At 39.2% G+C, this 16,414-nt stretch overlaps 1 long non-coding RNA gene across 1 annotated transcript; it reads right to left on the bottom strand.

The window, feature by feature from the left end:
- Positions 1-244: 244 nt before the first annotated feature.
- LOC119733988 lies at positions 245-16,159 on the bottom strand. The gene is made up of 2 exons (XR_005272000.1): positions 16,129-16,159; positions 245-284 (listed from the first exon to the last, which is right to left on the bottom strand). It is a non-coding gene; the product is annotated as an uncharacterized LOC119733988 (long non-coding RNA).
- Between the last annotated feature and the right edge of the window lie 255 nt (positions 16,160-16,414).

The following is a 16,414-nucleotide window of genomic DNA, read 5'->3' as shown; positions in this document are numbered from 1 at the left end:
ATATCATCTCAATGAAGGACAGTCATTGAAAAAATGATGATAAGACATGAATCTAGGACTAAGAAACATTCCCAATTTCAATGTTAGGAAATACTTCAATTTTCTTGACTCACCATAGACTTTGTACCGCTGAAGTGGCGTCAGGTTGCAACATTCTTTCCATGTCTGCTGCCCATTGGAGATCAACCTGCTATCTGTACTGCCATCAATTGCATCATATGCTGCATTCCTCTGACACTGTGTCTTGCATCACTGGCTGCTCATGGCATGCACGTCATCAATTTCTATTAAAAACCACAGGATACAGACAGAAAGGCACTTGTATTACATAAATAAAGCCACAGTGAGTTGCTATTCGCTGGGCGTGTTTTCTTAGTTGAACCTAGCCCGAAAATTAGGGACTGTCCATGCAAACTGAAGTCAAAGTCTAGCCCGACTGCGTCTGGCCGTACAGTACTATCGCAAGCTCTGTAGTACGGCCAGACGCTCAATGCTTCCACACACACTGAATTTTTTTTTCCGCTGATGTAGCGATTTTGCTACAGATTTTGATCAAGATTATCTTTTCGTCCAGGACACAAATTTCCATCCACAAAATGTAGATGTGTTTAACGCAAAAAATAACGGGCAATTTTGAGTCAACTTTCACACTCGGTTTCCACAAGATAACTGAAGAAATATCTGTTGCATTAACTTAGAATGTATTCCGGGATCCCTTTGCAAGTTTTCCAACAACTTTGAGGCAATTTAGATTTTTTGTTTTTTCCTCAATAAAAAAATACAAGAGGTTAGGCCAAAAAAAAAGTCTCCGGTTTCTGGTATGGAGCTTGCCCAAAAAGTGGTGCGGCGGCGCGGCTTTTTTTTTTTTTTTACCTGATTTTTTTGGTTCAAATGTCGGCTGATGACTGCAAATGGTGCCCGAGTAAACTTAGTGCAAATATATGGGAGTCCAGAGAGGCCACATAAAGCTTATTCTCGACCATAACCCAATCTAAAAACACGTTAAAATTGTGCAGCAGCAGGATTCAAGTCAAACCAGTGAGTTTGGCGGTTTTGAGACATCATGTTTCATAAAAAAAAAAACTTTTTTCATTTTGCCGACGCGCATGGCTACGGCGACGCGCGCATACCAGAAACCGGAGACTTTTTTTTTTGGCCTTAGCCTCATATTTTTAATTCAATTTGGCAAACAACAAAAACTTTTCTCCAAAACAATTATGCAAACATTCCTTGGAAAGTAGGAGAAGCTTCGATCAACATTCATCGACCCATTTTGTTTTTTAAAGGGAAAATACAACATTTGCAAATATCAAAATATAAAACTACCAAATCATTTTGAAATACCTTGCTGGACTGTTAGTGAATGACAGTGTAAAGCATCCTGTAAAATCATGGCACCTGGTATACTGTCATTTTCAAGAAAAGTGGTATTTTTGTATCAATTTCCAACGCTAATCGGCCGATCAGCGTTGGAAAAAACTGGCTTTTTTTCAAATACTGGCCCCAGTTGACCATCGCACTTGTTTGCAATCGATTACACACCTATGAACGGGTACAAGCCAGCTAGACTGGTTCCCTGATCTTACAATTCCCCAATATATGTAAACTGCTCTGTTTCTTCTTAAATGGAGTCAGGGAACCAGACTACAGGAAAATGATTGTTTTTCTTGGTTTTTATAGCATTTTCGAACCCAAAACCTCAAAAAAGTCAGTGTAACTATATTTGTTATATATTTCCGACCAGCCAATTCCATCCATTTCTGAAAATTACAGCAAAAGCAAATGATGTATATTCCCTTTAAATATCAACCACATATAACCTTATATGGTAAGGAATTATTTTGTTTCCCCTTCTTTTCTTGCGCAGTTTTATCAAACGAAAAGCAACGATTTCTGATTTCGCAATCTACCTGAAACGAAAGCTGGACATTGTTCGTTGTGCAATTTTCTGAACGACATAGACACATTGGTTACGCAATGCATTCCAAACGACGCAGATACGTCTTGAGACCATGATTATGTGCACCAAGTATAAAGCATGTTATCTTCTAGAAATAAAATCAAAAATATTTTGAGTGTTATTTTTAATAAGAATGTCTTTTATTTCAAGTCATTACCACTATCTACCACTATAGCTATAGTACGCGGGTATGTATACATGCATTTTGGAACAGTGCCCTCAATAGACAGGTAGCGTCTAAGCCCAACCCCCTCCACCCCAGCTTTTCAAACTTTCCAAGTTGGTGGCTCCGCAAATATGAACAAGAGATTGCCTCTGCTGGTCAAGAGGCCTAACTGTAGCCTTTCCACAAGGTCATCCTGACAAGCGCCGGCAGTTAACCGAGGGACGAAACAGCGAGGCGTTTTGAACGGCGACTTGACACACATCGAGTGAGCTACAAGCGAGGTTTTCCAAATCCTAGCTTCATTCCAATACCGGATCCAGCTCTATTGCCAAGCCGCATGCCTGAAACCGGTTTACGGAACGAAGCCGGAGTTTGAGAAACGCCGGTATGTCTCATGACCTCGATGACTTTCGGTCGTTTTGTAAACATAGGCTTCGTGCCCGGCTTCGGAACAAGGCCATGTAAGGCCCCTAATCAGACAAGTGGCTTTGTCATTTACTTGTATGGTATGGTCCCACTGGTATGGGGGAGGGGAGGGGGAAGGGGGGGGGGGCTGTGATCGTTCAACTATCCCACCCCACCCCCATCGTCGCTACGTCATTGCTTCAGAGATTATTATAAATCGAGGTGGTTCGCAATACAGAATGGCAAACTCTGGTATGATTTGTCCGGATATCACCAGGGCTAGTTCAGGGTGAATCGTGCGCTTTATGCGGAGGCCACAAACTAGCAAATGTAGGAAGTCTGGTCGTTCCATACAAGCCTTTCTCGTTTAAATCACTTAACATGCTTTATTGGAACTGTGTCATTACTTTAGGTAGTGAACGTTTGCTTTTTAGGTCCATCATCACCGGTCATACATTCTAACATTTCTGGAAATGATTATTCGAACTGGGAGATATTCAAGTGTAAAAACCTTTTCCACATTTAGAAGGCCACGATTATACACGGGCCGTATATGATGCGTAAAGTTCATGGAAGTTTATTCAACTGTATTTTATTTCCTCAAAGTCCCAATCAATGAGCAAAGCCTACCTCAGGGGCAAAACTACGGGGACACGGGGCATTTACCCCACCCCCTGTGGAAGCCGGCCCCAGCCCTCCCCCGCCCCATTTTGAAAACCTGAATTAAAACATTCACTGTAAGCTGTAATAATACGTTTATTTTGCATTTAGTGCAGCCTTTGAAAAAAAACACGCACCTCAGGTGCCCTACCCCAAGTTAAACCCAAGTTTCTCCGCTGGCTTGAGTACGATTTAATTCCTCATAATCCCGAATATATCCACACAATTTAATAGACTGAAGCGCCAACTGTACATTGAATGAATCACGGCCGGTGTATACGTCACTTGTCTATCCACCAATCACAGTTTGTCGGTGACAAGTTGGTGACGACAAGTCGGTGACCACAAGTGAGTGGTCTGTGACTGACAGATTGTGTGTGTCAATCATAAATTCCATATTTGGATGTGTCACCGACATCCATACAATATCCACCAATAAGAAGCGGCCATTTCAATCTCGGTGACTAGTTTTTATGGTGACTATATAGCCTCAACGACATTAACATTGCTTTCATATCATTAATATGAAGCGAGTCGGTGATGTGTGATTGACAGCGCACAGGAGCCATGCAATCACAATCCAGGTCCGAGTTTTTAGTCACTGCTCAGGAAATCGATGGCACTATTTAAGAAAATGTGGGGCCGTCCACCCTTCACATCAACCACAGGTCACCTTCGGACGACAACCAGAGAGAGAACTGACTGCAAGAACAAGATTTTGCTCGGTGAGTGTTTGAAACAATCATTTTTCCTCTGAAGAAATTTGTTGTTTTTGCACAATGTGTTTGAATCAATGCAGGATTCAGATTTTGTTGAATGTTGCTGATTCAATGATTCTCCAAACAGCGAGCGCGGTGGTAGGCTTGATATGTTCCCGTCTTTGTGTGCTTGTGAAAATGTGGTAGCTTGAGGACTGAAAAAAAAAAACCCAAGATTTTTATGAACAAATTGTTCTTTTTCATTTCACTATGACTCTGATACACGTCTGCTAACAGCAAAACCAGCGCGCTAATTCCGATCCAGAAGTTGTGCCTTTTCCCAACGACCACTTTGGAGTTGATAAAGTATTGCGATAATTTACAAATGTGTTTGAAATTAACTTGTTCAGACGGACTTTGTTTGTGCATAACATTCACTAAGCCCGTCTGAAAGAGTTAATTTCAAACACTTTTGTAAATTATCGAGCTATTTTATTTCAGCTCTTATAATGTAAACAGTTGGTGCGGATGCAGACCACGGTTTTGCGAGTTCAAATTTCAAGGCAATAAAAATGAGGAATTCCTGTCTGGCAATATTTCCGCTACTACTTCCATTGTGCACTCTCAAAAACAAATTGTCCAAATACTTACTGGTTTCTTTACTTCTTGAACAAAAATCATTTGGATTCTTGTCGATATGGATAATACACTACGAAGTCACATTTATGGGCTTTTTTTATTTAGGTTCGACTGTTAGGTTGCACTGTTTTCTGACCGCAGTTTTTCGCAAGTATAAAACATCAAGTTCCCTGCTGTGATTCAGAACAGTAAAGATGTATTGATCATTCAAAATAATATTTCAGAGGAACTACAAATCGGTGTTTCACATTTTCGGTTTCCAAAAAAAGTCTCTCAAAACCTGGACTCTTTATAACCTGGCCAATATTTTTGGCATGATCAAGCACACTCTTATTTTTTGCCTCCTTTTTTTCCTATTGACTTTATCTTTTCAATTTCCAAACATGAAATCCTAGTGCAATGTACTCATATTATTTCCGGATATCACTCAAACTCAATCAGAATGAAAAGTTATGCGGAAGTTGGTCACGGAAGAACGTATACAGGTATCCGGACATCTCAAAATGCCGGTCTTATATGTGTTATTATTTGTGGATATTCTCAGTGCCTTTGAACTCTGTTGTTCAACTGGCATTTTGCTATAGTTCACAGTGCGCCATTCCGGTTTCATCAAGTTACTTTTAAGCATTGCAGGATAAAAGTGTCACTGGTCAGAATAGACTAGAGGGCGCAAATACAAACGCACTGGATCATGATGATGCACACAGTTTTATACAAGTTCAATAGCTGGATGCATTTTGTAGAATTCATGGATAGATTTGATTTTTGGAGAACGCATTTGAGATAAATAGTCAACCCAAATTACATTTTCACTGTACAGACATTTTTTTGGCCGTATTGTACTTGTGGAATTCAGCTATGCCTCCCCACCAGACTCCAAGTTATCTCCTAGAGGATTTTTAATGACTCATATTTTTGTTGGTATTTTTTTTCAGCCAGCAATCCGCTCAAGTGTTGAAGAGTGCTTCTGCGAGAGAATTCAAGAACTGTGCTTAGGTGAGTGTCTGTTAAAATTGTCTTCATTCAAGCATCAGAATAGAGCAATGATTTGGTAGGAGACTGTTCCTTTTTTTCTATGCATTGAATCTTTTTGGTCAAAATTAGAAACCAGAAAACGTCATTCAATTACCTCTACGAATAAAATAATCCTGGCCATGATGGTTAGTCTTCTCAATTATCCCTTCTAAACAAATATCCTCCAAGCCATGATGGTTAGTCTCCTCAATGATCTCATCTAAAAAATATCTTCCAAGCCGTGATGCTTTGTCTGTTCAATAATCTCGTCTAAAAAGAATTCCTCCAAGCCATGATGATTACTATCCTAACTTATTATCAATTCTAAAAAAAAAAAATAGCTTCCAAGCCGTGATGGTTTGTGCGTTCAATAATTCTTCTAAAAAAAAAATCCTCCCATTCATAATAGTTAGTTTCCATAATTATCCCTTCTTAACAAATATGCTCCAAGCCATGATGGTTAGTCTCCTCAATTATCCCTTCTAAAACAATATCCTCCAAGCCATAATGGTTTTTATTTCAATAATCCCTTCCAAAAGATCCTCCTAGCCATGATGTTTAGTCTCCTCAATTTTCTCTTCTAAAATATCCTCCTAGCCGTGGTGATTAGTCTTCTCAATTATCCCCTTAAAAAATATCCTCCAAGTCATGATGATTAGTGTTTTTAATTATCCCTTTAAAAAAACCTCCTTGCCGTGTTGATTATTCTCCTCAATTATCACATCTAAAAGATAACATCCAAGCCATGATGGTTTGTCTGTTCATATAATCAATATTCATAAATACCTAAGACATTTTACGCATTCCTATTGGTCGAGAGCCCGTCACGTGGCCGGTCTTAAACGGATGATAAAGACATGGCTAGCTGGTCTTAAACACTTTTCCAGTGTCACAATAAAATGTGGACTCCTAAAAATCCAGTGCCTCTTATCGTTTCATTGGTTGAACGTTCACTATCCTCACGTAGGCATGCGCAACACTACCAGGGAGTCAGAATTTAAAGTTCTAAATTCAAAACGCAACGCGCCAGGTGCGTTCTGCGCGACATCGCGCAGAACATGATACGCGCGCGTCAATCTCCATAAAAGGGTTGTTTACATCTTACTCGCCAGCTGAACACTCCATTATTTTGCAAGAGGGATGTTTCAAAAAGCATAAAGTGAATTTGTTGAACAAAATCGGGATGTTTTGAACGAATTCTATGATTTTTTCTTACCGAAAAGGTATTTATGAATGGGAATAAATATGTGCTCCGTCGGTATTTATCACTCTGTTTAAGACCACTTAGAGTCTGGGTGCTGATAATTACCCTCGCCTCCGGCTCGGGTAATTATCAGCACCCAGACTCTAAGTGGTCTTAAACAGAGTGATAAAAACCTCCGAAGCACACATTTATTCCCTTAATAATAATGTTCAACAAGCCCTTCTAAAAAGATAACTCCTTGTCATGAGTGTGAGTCTCCGCAATTATCCCTTCTAGAAATTATCCTCCAAGCAATTATGGTTAGTCTCCTCAATTATCACATCTAAAAATTAATTTCCAAGCAGTGATGGTTTGTCTGTTCAATAATCTCGTCTGAAAAATATCCTCCTAGCCGTGATGGTTTTTATTTCAATAAGCCCTTCTAAATAAAAATATGCTCCTAGCCATGATGAGTAGTCTCCTCAATTATCCCTTCTCAAAAAAAAATCTTCCAAGCCGTGATGGATTGTGTGTTCAATAATCTCTTCTAAAAAATATCCTCCTAGCCATGATGGTTTGTCTCCTCAGTTATCCCTTCTAAAAATATCTTCCAAGCCTTGATGGTTTGTCTGTACAATAATCTCGTCTAAAAAAATATCCTCTAACCATGATGGTTTTTATTTCAATAATCCCTTCTAAAAAATATCCTCCTAGCCGTGATGATAAGTCTCCTAAATTATCTCTTCTCAAAACAATATTTTCTAAGCCGAGATCGATTGTGTGTTCAATAATCTCTTCTACAAAAATATCCTCCAAGCAATGATTGTTTTTATTTTAATAATCCCCTCTAAAAATCCTCCTGGCCATGATGGTTTGTCTCCTCAATTATCCCTTCTAAAACAATATCCTCCTCGCCATGATGGTTAGTCTTCTCAATTATCCCTACAAAAAAATATCCTCCTAACCATGATGGTTTTCATTCAATAATCCCTTCTAAAAAAATCTTATAGAACTGCGCCTGGAACACACCTTTTTGAACCGTAGCCTATTTGTTTGTGGTCTTTGAATCAACATGCGATTCAGTTTCAAATTCTCCCTATTATAACTAACTTCGTTCGATGACGTCACAATGCTGAATTGTCGCAAAGACGTTTATGGTAATTGAAAGAATATCTACGGCAGACCAGCAAATAAACTGCCATGGACCTCAGTGATAAATACCCCCACTTGTAAAGATCAGGACAAATACTCACAACTCTCCAAGGTGTTTGAGACACCCATCAAATTACAGCTTATATCATCATCTTTCATTGTCTGTTCAATTTTTGCGGTATAATCCGATGACCTTTTGGGATAAAAATTCCATCCAAAGATGATGACCCTGTAGTCCTGTAGCCCATCGCCCAAGGCACAATCTGCCACTTCACAAAACAATGAACACTCTGGTTTATTAGGACAAAAGATATTGCTCAAATATCTTTGAGGGAGCCTGATCCTCCCCCTTGCAGGGGGTTGGGTTAATAGGGTTAGGGTTAGGGTAGGGTCAGGTTCCTAAAAAATATATGTCAGATTGTTGTGACAGGCGAACGGGTAATAATTTGTGTGCATGTTTCACAGCGAGGGCTGGGGGGAGGGGGGGGGGGTGGCCCCCTCCCCACCCTCTGGATCCGCGCCTGTCAAACTATTTTGTCAAATTTTGACCTGAAATGATTGTAATTTGATGTATGATGACGTCATGACGACGTCACTAAACTATCCACATCTTCACACTAAGGTTCATGCTCATATCAGGATTCATCCTTCTGTGGCTTCTTTTTGCATTTTAAATTCACCTAAATTTGACCTACCAGTAACCCCGGAAGGAAAGGTCAGACGACTTTACCTTCGAATATCAAAAATGTTTATCAAGGTATAGTCAATCAGGTTTCAAAGTGTGAACATTATTGTTCATTTCGTTTATGAGGTTTTGCAGTGAAATCGCTTGTAATAAGAAACCCGATGACGTCATTATGACGTCAGAGTATAAAAAAGGTACACCTCGGAGTCAGCGTTGATGTTTGTTAAAGGTTTGAAGTCTGTACTGTTCAGAAGAAAAGTTGCAGATAATTATTGTCAGAAAAAAAAACAGAAAGGAAGAAAGAAAGAAATTTCTTAACATTTCCAAACAATGATCGGGTAGTACCCGATCACCCAAATATATCAGGGTTTTGTTGTTCGGAATGAGGAATTCCTGTCTGACATTATTTCCGCCTCTACTTTCATTTCGCACGCTTCAAACTAAATTATTGTTCACATACTGACTGGTTTAGTTTTTGATAAAGTTGAAATCTTGTCACTATAATGGATAGCACACTGTACATTCACGGAAAGTTGTATTGTCAAAACAAAGGCTATCAGTAGGACTTTTTCTAGTCACTATGATATCTGATTGCAGTTTTTAGAAGAGTTTAAAAAAACATCAAGTTCCCTGCTGATTTAAGAATAGTTTCAACTGATTGTGATTAATGCTTGCACAAATTCACGCACTTTTAATACTTTAAAAAAGTGTCTTTCTTTGGTTTAAAGAAGACATATTGCGAAAGCTCCATCCTTTATAAATAACCTCACCCATAAAATCAGTATGATCAACCACCCCTTATTTTCTTCCTCATTTTGCCATTTTAATTTTATCAATTTAATTTTAAAACACGGAAACTCTGGTGCAATGTACTCACATTGTTTCCCGGCAATCACTGAAACTAATTCAGGGTCATCAGTTATGGGGAAGTTGGTCACGGAAGAACGTTTATCAGGAAAGCCGGACATCAAAAACATTCCTGTCTTATTGTGTGTTATTGCTCAAGCAGTACCCTTTCAACTTTGCCATTTCGCTAGAGTTCACAGTGCGCTTTGATCATCAGGGTGCAGACCAGTAAATTGGTCCGAAATTGCCTGCGCCGGCCAAATCACGATTTGCATGCCCTCAAAATCTTCGGTATTTGGGCATGCTTTGGGCCATGAACTTGAGGGTTTGTAAAAAATATGGGTGGAAGCCGTGCACAGGACTGGGAGCTTGCCGTTCTGTGTAATTTTGATGTAATTTGGACCCTTAAAGCGCTCTATTTTGCAATGGAGTGTAGGCATCGTTTTTCAAAATGGCGATGGGCTTCAGGACTATTTTCAGGGGTGATCATCTTCAGATGGAAATTTCTCCTAAAAGTCATCAGTTGACCCCCCAAAAATTGAAAAGAAAATGAAAGATGATGAAATAAGCTTTAATTTCATGTGCGTCTCGAACACCTTGGAGAGTTATGAGTATTTTTCCCGAATTTTTGAAGTGGGAGCATTTACCATTGGGGTCTATGGAAGTTTATTTACTGGTCTGCTACCTGTAGTTTCAAAATGGCGCCTTCCATCGTTTGTTGTCAAATGTTTGCGGAGTGGTTTTTTTTTGCAGGGGGGCGGAACCTGGGGGGGGGGGCAGCGTTTCAAACGGGGTCACCAATGGCGTTTCCGCAACAAATGCGCCCAAAATCTGAATAGGGCCGATGGACCGTCGTCCGATCACAGCAATTTCGAGCGAACAAGAGGGGGGGGGGGGTAATTTGGGGTCGGAAGGAGCAAAAACTCAATTAACGCCCGTTGGGGGCGCCCTACAGTAAGGTAGCCGCAAACAGAGGGCTTGTTTTCAGGCCAGAAATCGCAGTCAGAGATTTTTTTTCTTGCAATTTTTTGATGAAATATGAGTCATCCATCCTTCCTCGTGCCGTACAAGTGGTTTGGGGAAATTTTTCAAAACCTCGCTTCTCTATAGGGTGCAGACCAGTAAATCGGTCCGAAATTGCCTGCGCCGGCCAAATCACGATTTGCATGCCCTCAAAATCTTCGGTATTTGGGCATGCTTTGGGCCATGAACTTGAGGGTTTGTAAAAAATATGGGTGGAAGCCGTGCACAGGACTGGGAGCTTGCCGTTCTGTGTAATTTTGATGTAATTTGGACCCTAAAAGCGCTCTATTTTGCAATGGAGTGTAGGCATCGTTTTTCAAAATGGCGATGGGCTTCAGGACTATTTTCAGGGGTGATCATCTTCAGATGGAAATTTCTCCTAAAAGTTGACCCCCCAAAAATTGAAAAGAAAATGAAAGATGATGAAATAAGCTTTAATTTCATGTGCGTCTCGAACACCTTGGAGAGTTATGAGTATTTTTCCCGAATTTTTGAAGTGGGAGCATTTACCATTGGGGTCTATGGAAGTTTATTTACTGGTCTGCTACCATCAAGTTTCATTCAATCATCGCAGGATGAACGTGTCATGAATATAGAGGGCGCAAATACAAACGGACCGGATCGTGATGATGCACACAGTTTTATACAAGTTCAAACTGCTTTATTTAACTGGGTGAATTTGTAGAAATCATGTGTAGAGTTGGTGTTTGTACAAATTACTCAGGCTTTCTGTTCGCCTGAAGAGATTGAAGCAAAAGCTCTCGATGAATTCACTCATGTATTTGCATGTAGGGTTCCACTCAGCATGCCGCTGAGATTCTGTTGGATATTTGGACAAACAGCCATATCGATTTTTGGCTTATTTTTCGCAAGTTTTTGGTGATTGGTACAGATTTTCACAAATCTGAAATATTTTGTTAGACAAGTTTCAGTTGACAAACAGATGGTGGCTTACTAGAGCCAAACCGGTGCACTGATTTCCCATCCGGAAAATAAATCTTTATGTAACGACTGTAACTTGACTGCGGTAGTCCAGCTGTAATGTTTGCGCCTCTACTTCCTTGGTATGAGATCGATTTCCCTCACTAATGCAGAAACTGTATGCTCATTGTGATTCCTATAACTACAGGTTCAAGCAACCTTGAACCAGTTAGAGAACAACATTTGATAAATTGCTCACAATCTTAAGTATGATGCAGCACAACTAACTTTTGAACTTTTAGCTTAGTTGATGCTATACATTTGACCAAAACAGATAAATTAAAGGGATTATTTTTTTGGTTCTTGTCACTGAATTTCGTTGCTAACACACGTTAATAGTCTGCCCACCGGCACACTATTTCGAAAACGTCTTCAGTTTTTTAAGACGATATATCTTGTCTGATATAACACTACACAAACACGAAATAATTCAGTGTCAAAAACAAAGCTGTTCAGACTCGACTGGTTTTGAATCAAATTTTGGGAGCATTTTTTTTAAAGAGCTCATTACATCAAGTTCCCTGCTGTGCTTCAGAATAGTTGAAATTGATCGGGATTCGCACTTATTCAAAATAATTCACGCACTTGTAATAGTTCAGGTAAAAAATTACTGCGTTAACATTTTGGTTTAAAGAAAACAATCTTGCGAATGTTCGACTCTTTAACCTAAACATATATAGGTATGATCAACCACCCCCTTATTTTCTGCCTCGTTTTTTCCTGTTTAATTTATCATTTTAATTTTTAAACATGAAATCCTGATTCGATGTTCTCACATTGTATTCCGGCAATCACTCAAACTAATTCAGGATGAAGAGTTATGGAGAAGTTGGTCACGGAAGAACGTTTATCAGGAAATCCGGACATCTCAAACATGCCTGTCTAATTTTGTGTTATCATTTATGTGGATACTCAGTACCCTTTGAACTTTGTTGTTCAACTGTGTCATTTCGCTAGAGTTCACAGTGCGCCATTCCGGTTTGATCATCAAACATTCAATCACTGCAGGATGAACGTGTCACTGAATAAAGAGGGCGCAAACAAAAACGGACCGGATCCTGATGATGCTCACAGTTTTATTCAAGTTCAAATTGCTTTATCTAGTTGGATTCATTTGTAGCAATCATGCACAGCGTTGATGTCTGTGCACATTATTCGTCCCTTCTGTTCCCTGTCAAGGGCGTATCCAGAACACAATTTTTTGGGGGGTAGCCTCAAAAACATTTGGTCCCCCAAAAAGTGGGCCCAAAAAAATACGGAGTGGAGTTCAGGGCCCGGGTTCAAGGGTCCCGAATGTTTTTTTTTTTTTTTTTGATTATTATTGCTCTGTGGTGCGATCTGAGGCAATTTCTGACCACTTTAACCAACTTTTTTTTGAGTACACAGATAATGAAAAAAAATATGGGACATTATTCAGATAACAAACAGATGGTGGCTGATGCTAATAGCCAAACCGGTGCGCTGATTTCCGATCCAGAAAATATATCTTGATGTAATGACTGTAACTTGACTGCGGTGTCCACCTGTAATATTTCCGCTATACTTCCTTGGTATGAGATCGATTTTCCTTGATAATGCAGAAAGTGTATGCTCATTGTGATTCCAACCATTTTAAATGCAAGCAATGAAAAACTTAGGATCATTTGCTTTTGATGCATTTTTTTTCGTGAGAAGCAACAAATGGCTTAAAAACGTAAGAAGCTCGCAACTAACCTGTTGAAGTTTCAGCTCAGTGGATACTATCATTGAGAAAAAGCAGAGAAAACGTATGCACTATTTTGTTGGATCTCGTTACTTGATTCCGTGCTTTATAACACCTTAACTATTTTTTTTAATTTTAAAAACACCTGCAAAGTTTTCAACCGATATATCAGGCGAAATACTTTCACCGGGTATTTGATACCAGTCTTATCTTCACTCTCAGCATTGCAAGGTTTCTGTCATTAAATGTACTTTTCCGGGCAATTGCAAATGATCCTACGTGGCCTTAAATTCTTTTTGCATACAGATTTCTCTCAGAAAATCTGGGCATTTGTTTTGTTAGTTACTGCGTTTGATTCGAAAATATTAAATCCTTCAAAGAAGACATGAATATTGTTGCTCGTGCGTGGGTCTGTTTGGGGCCGTTGCATGCAGGACGCATTCCGCTTAAAAAAATATATATAATCAATCCAGATCACATTTCGCCCGACAGAGATTTTGATCTGGGGGTGTTTTACTTGTGAAATTCAGCTATCCTCCCCCAACAGCCCCCAGGATATCTCCCAGCGGATTTTCAATGACTCATTATCGTTGGTATTATTTCCAGCTCGCAATCTGCTGAGTGTTGAGGATTCCCTTCGTGATAGAATTCAAGAACGTTACATCGAGGTGAGTGTCTGTTATTTGGCATTTTCCTCACTCAATCATCAGAACAGAGCAGTGATTTTGGTGGGAGACTGTATTTTTTTCTCAATATTTATACACCTTTTGGTCAAAATTTTAACAGAAAACATCGCTCGAGTGATATTCCCTCCCTATAACACCCACCGAAGAACTATGCCAGACATTTTGGCATGCAGTCTTTGCAAATTCCTCGTTAAACGCATCAGGGTGCCTCGAACTAATAGCGGATACACGCTGAAATTTCCTTTACATTTTTTTTATGCACGTACATCAGTTTGTCAAAAAAAGAGAACTAAGATGAAAACAAATATTGATCACACCAATATTTAGTTGCTGTGTAATCAGATTCTTTGGAATTTGTCTTCTTTTATTTATTTTTTAAATCGGAATTGTGTTCGCAACCGTTGTCCTAATTCTTTTTTGATCGTTGATCACGTTGTAATTCGTTTGTGATTGTTTATCAACTTCGGGAATCATAACATATAGGTTTTCCCGTCCAATTTCGCAACTTGTTCGTCCAATCTGAGAGACTGTTCATTACACTGCAAAAGGTCGCATTTAGCGCATTCGATTTTTTAAAAAATATTTTACACCCACCAAAGCGTGAAGGCAACTTTTCGTGCAAAAGAAAATCCATTTCTTTTGTTGGTTTTCGATTTTGCACTGAGTGTCGGCGAATTTGTAAGAGGAAGTATTCATTTTCAACGAAAGTGCAATGGAATAAGGAGTCTATTTAATTTGCAATTCGCAAATCGCCAATCGTATTGGCCACAAAAAAAAACAAATTAATGTTATTTTTTTTTTTTACTTCCAAAGAGGGATTACAACAGTTAACAAACTGGTGACTTAATTGTCCTTACATAAAAATCTGTATTTTGACATAGTATTTTATCGGCGAGTGTTCTAAATGTATTTCCTTCTATCACTTTGACACTTTACATTGATACAGTTCTGTTCTGCTTTTTTCATATTCCCTTCCCAGGCATTCCAATCTTTGAAATAGCTGTACATTCCTTAATCCAAACTTTTCAAAAGCCATGTCATTTTATACTCCGTTTTATCACTCTAATACAATATCTTGCTCATGCAACTTCCAAATATCATTGAACCGTGCTACTTTTGTAAACGTATGCATCAAAGTCAATTCCCGAGCGGGACTGAAATTTAAAGCACAAGAAATTCAATGCACAAGTCACGTAATGTGTTGCTTACTTTTCAAGCGTGAATGAAGAATAACCTCAAATATTTTGAGCTGTCGCTATTAAAGTTCATTCGGGTGTGAAAAGGTCTGCATGTTTTATGCGATTTTGAATAAAAATGTTTTATTATTATTATTAGCAAAGTATGAAATTGGGCGGGAAACCCTATAATATTTCATAGTGAATGAAAAAGTTCATTTCTGCTTTAAAACTCATAGTGAACTGGAGTTAAAAGTACATTTGCCTGGACAAGTGCAACAAAAGCTTAGAATGCCAACAGACTGTTGACCGAGTTACTAGTGTCTCAAAAAAAAGATACATGCCTTCACAAATTTTAATTTGAAAAAAAAATCGTTCAATAATAACGTGTAAACAAATTGAAAGCTTATTTCACGAATCAGTCAATTCGAGAGAAATTGAACAATGCGACATTAAAACAGGTTGTTTTTCTTGACGAATTCGGCCGAGAAAACCTACTATTTTAATCACTTGACCCTAATAACTTGGTGAGTATCATGCTTTTGAGTGGCAATGGATCCCAATCAGAAAAAAAAACTCACTCATTTATCTTAATTGATAATAAAATAGTATTAAAATGTAAACTTAACCAGTATTCGTTTGTATGTTTTTTTCAGCCTTTACTGAACTCCTTGTGATCTCTTCTTGGACCTGATCTTCAAGAACGAACCATCGAGGTGGGTGTGGTGAGGTTTGATTAATGATTCTATCAGGACCGGGGAAGGGGCAAGATGTAATCCGTCCCCCCCCCCATACTACAGCTCCGGAACGCTTCGCCCTATCGGAATGCATTTTGGTGACCTTTCTTAACTCTTATTGGCGGGCGAAAAAAAACAAATCGATTCGATGGGTTGCCATGACAACCGGTTTTATAAACTAGGCTTTTCATAAATGTTAGCCCCTTGATCCCTCATACGCCACTGTTATATAACAAAGAAAACATGCATTATTCGAACGATTCCTCCATTTCCAATCTCATTTTTTTTTTTTTTTTTCTTCAAATCTGACGGCGGATTGTCAAGAATTTTAGATTAGTTCTCATGTTTATCAAACCTCAATATTTTTCTCTACTCTTCCCGTTTTTAAAAACTATTTTTTTGAAAAAAAATCTCACCTGATTTGTTTCAGTTAAATCATTTTTCTGAACAGAATGAAGATCTTCTTGGCAACCGGTCTTTCAATCGCCCTCCTTCTGGGTAACTCCGTCAACCTCCGAGCTTCCGTTACTGGGCCGGTTGCCTCGGACGGTGATGGTCCTGCGTCTCAGGCGTGTCCGATGTGCTGCCAGGGGCCGGCTGCAATTCCCGGCATACCAGGTCTGCCTGGGTCCCTAGGTCAGCCAGGGTCAAAGGGCGAGCCAGGTCAAAAGGGTGATATTGGACAGAGTGGACCTATGGGTG

Source organism: Patiria miniata, unplaced genomic scaffold (genome assembly GCF_015706575.1).
Source record: "Patiria miniata isolate m_02_andy unplaced genomic scaffold, ASM1570657v1 HiC_scaffold_10, whole genome shotgun sequence".
Classification (NCBI taxonomy): domain Eukaryota; kingdom Metazoa; phylum Echinodermata; class Asteroidea; order Valvatida; family Asterinidae; genus Patiria; species Patiria miniata.
Note: the sequence above shows the minus strand (reverse complement) of the source record. Positions and strands in the feature narration are given on the sequence as shown.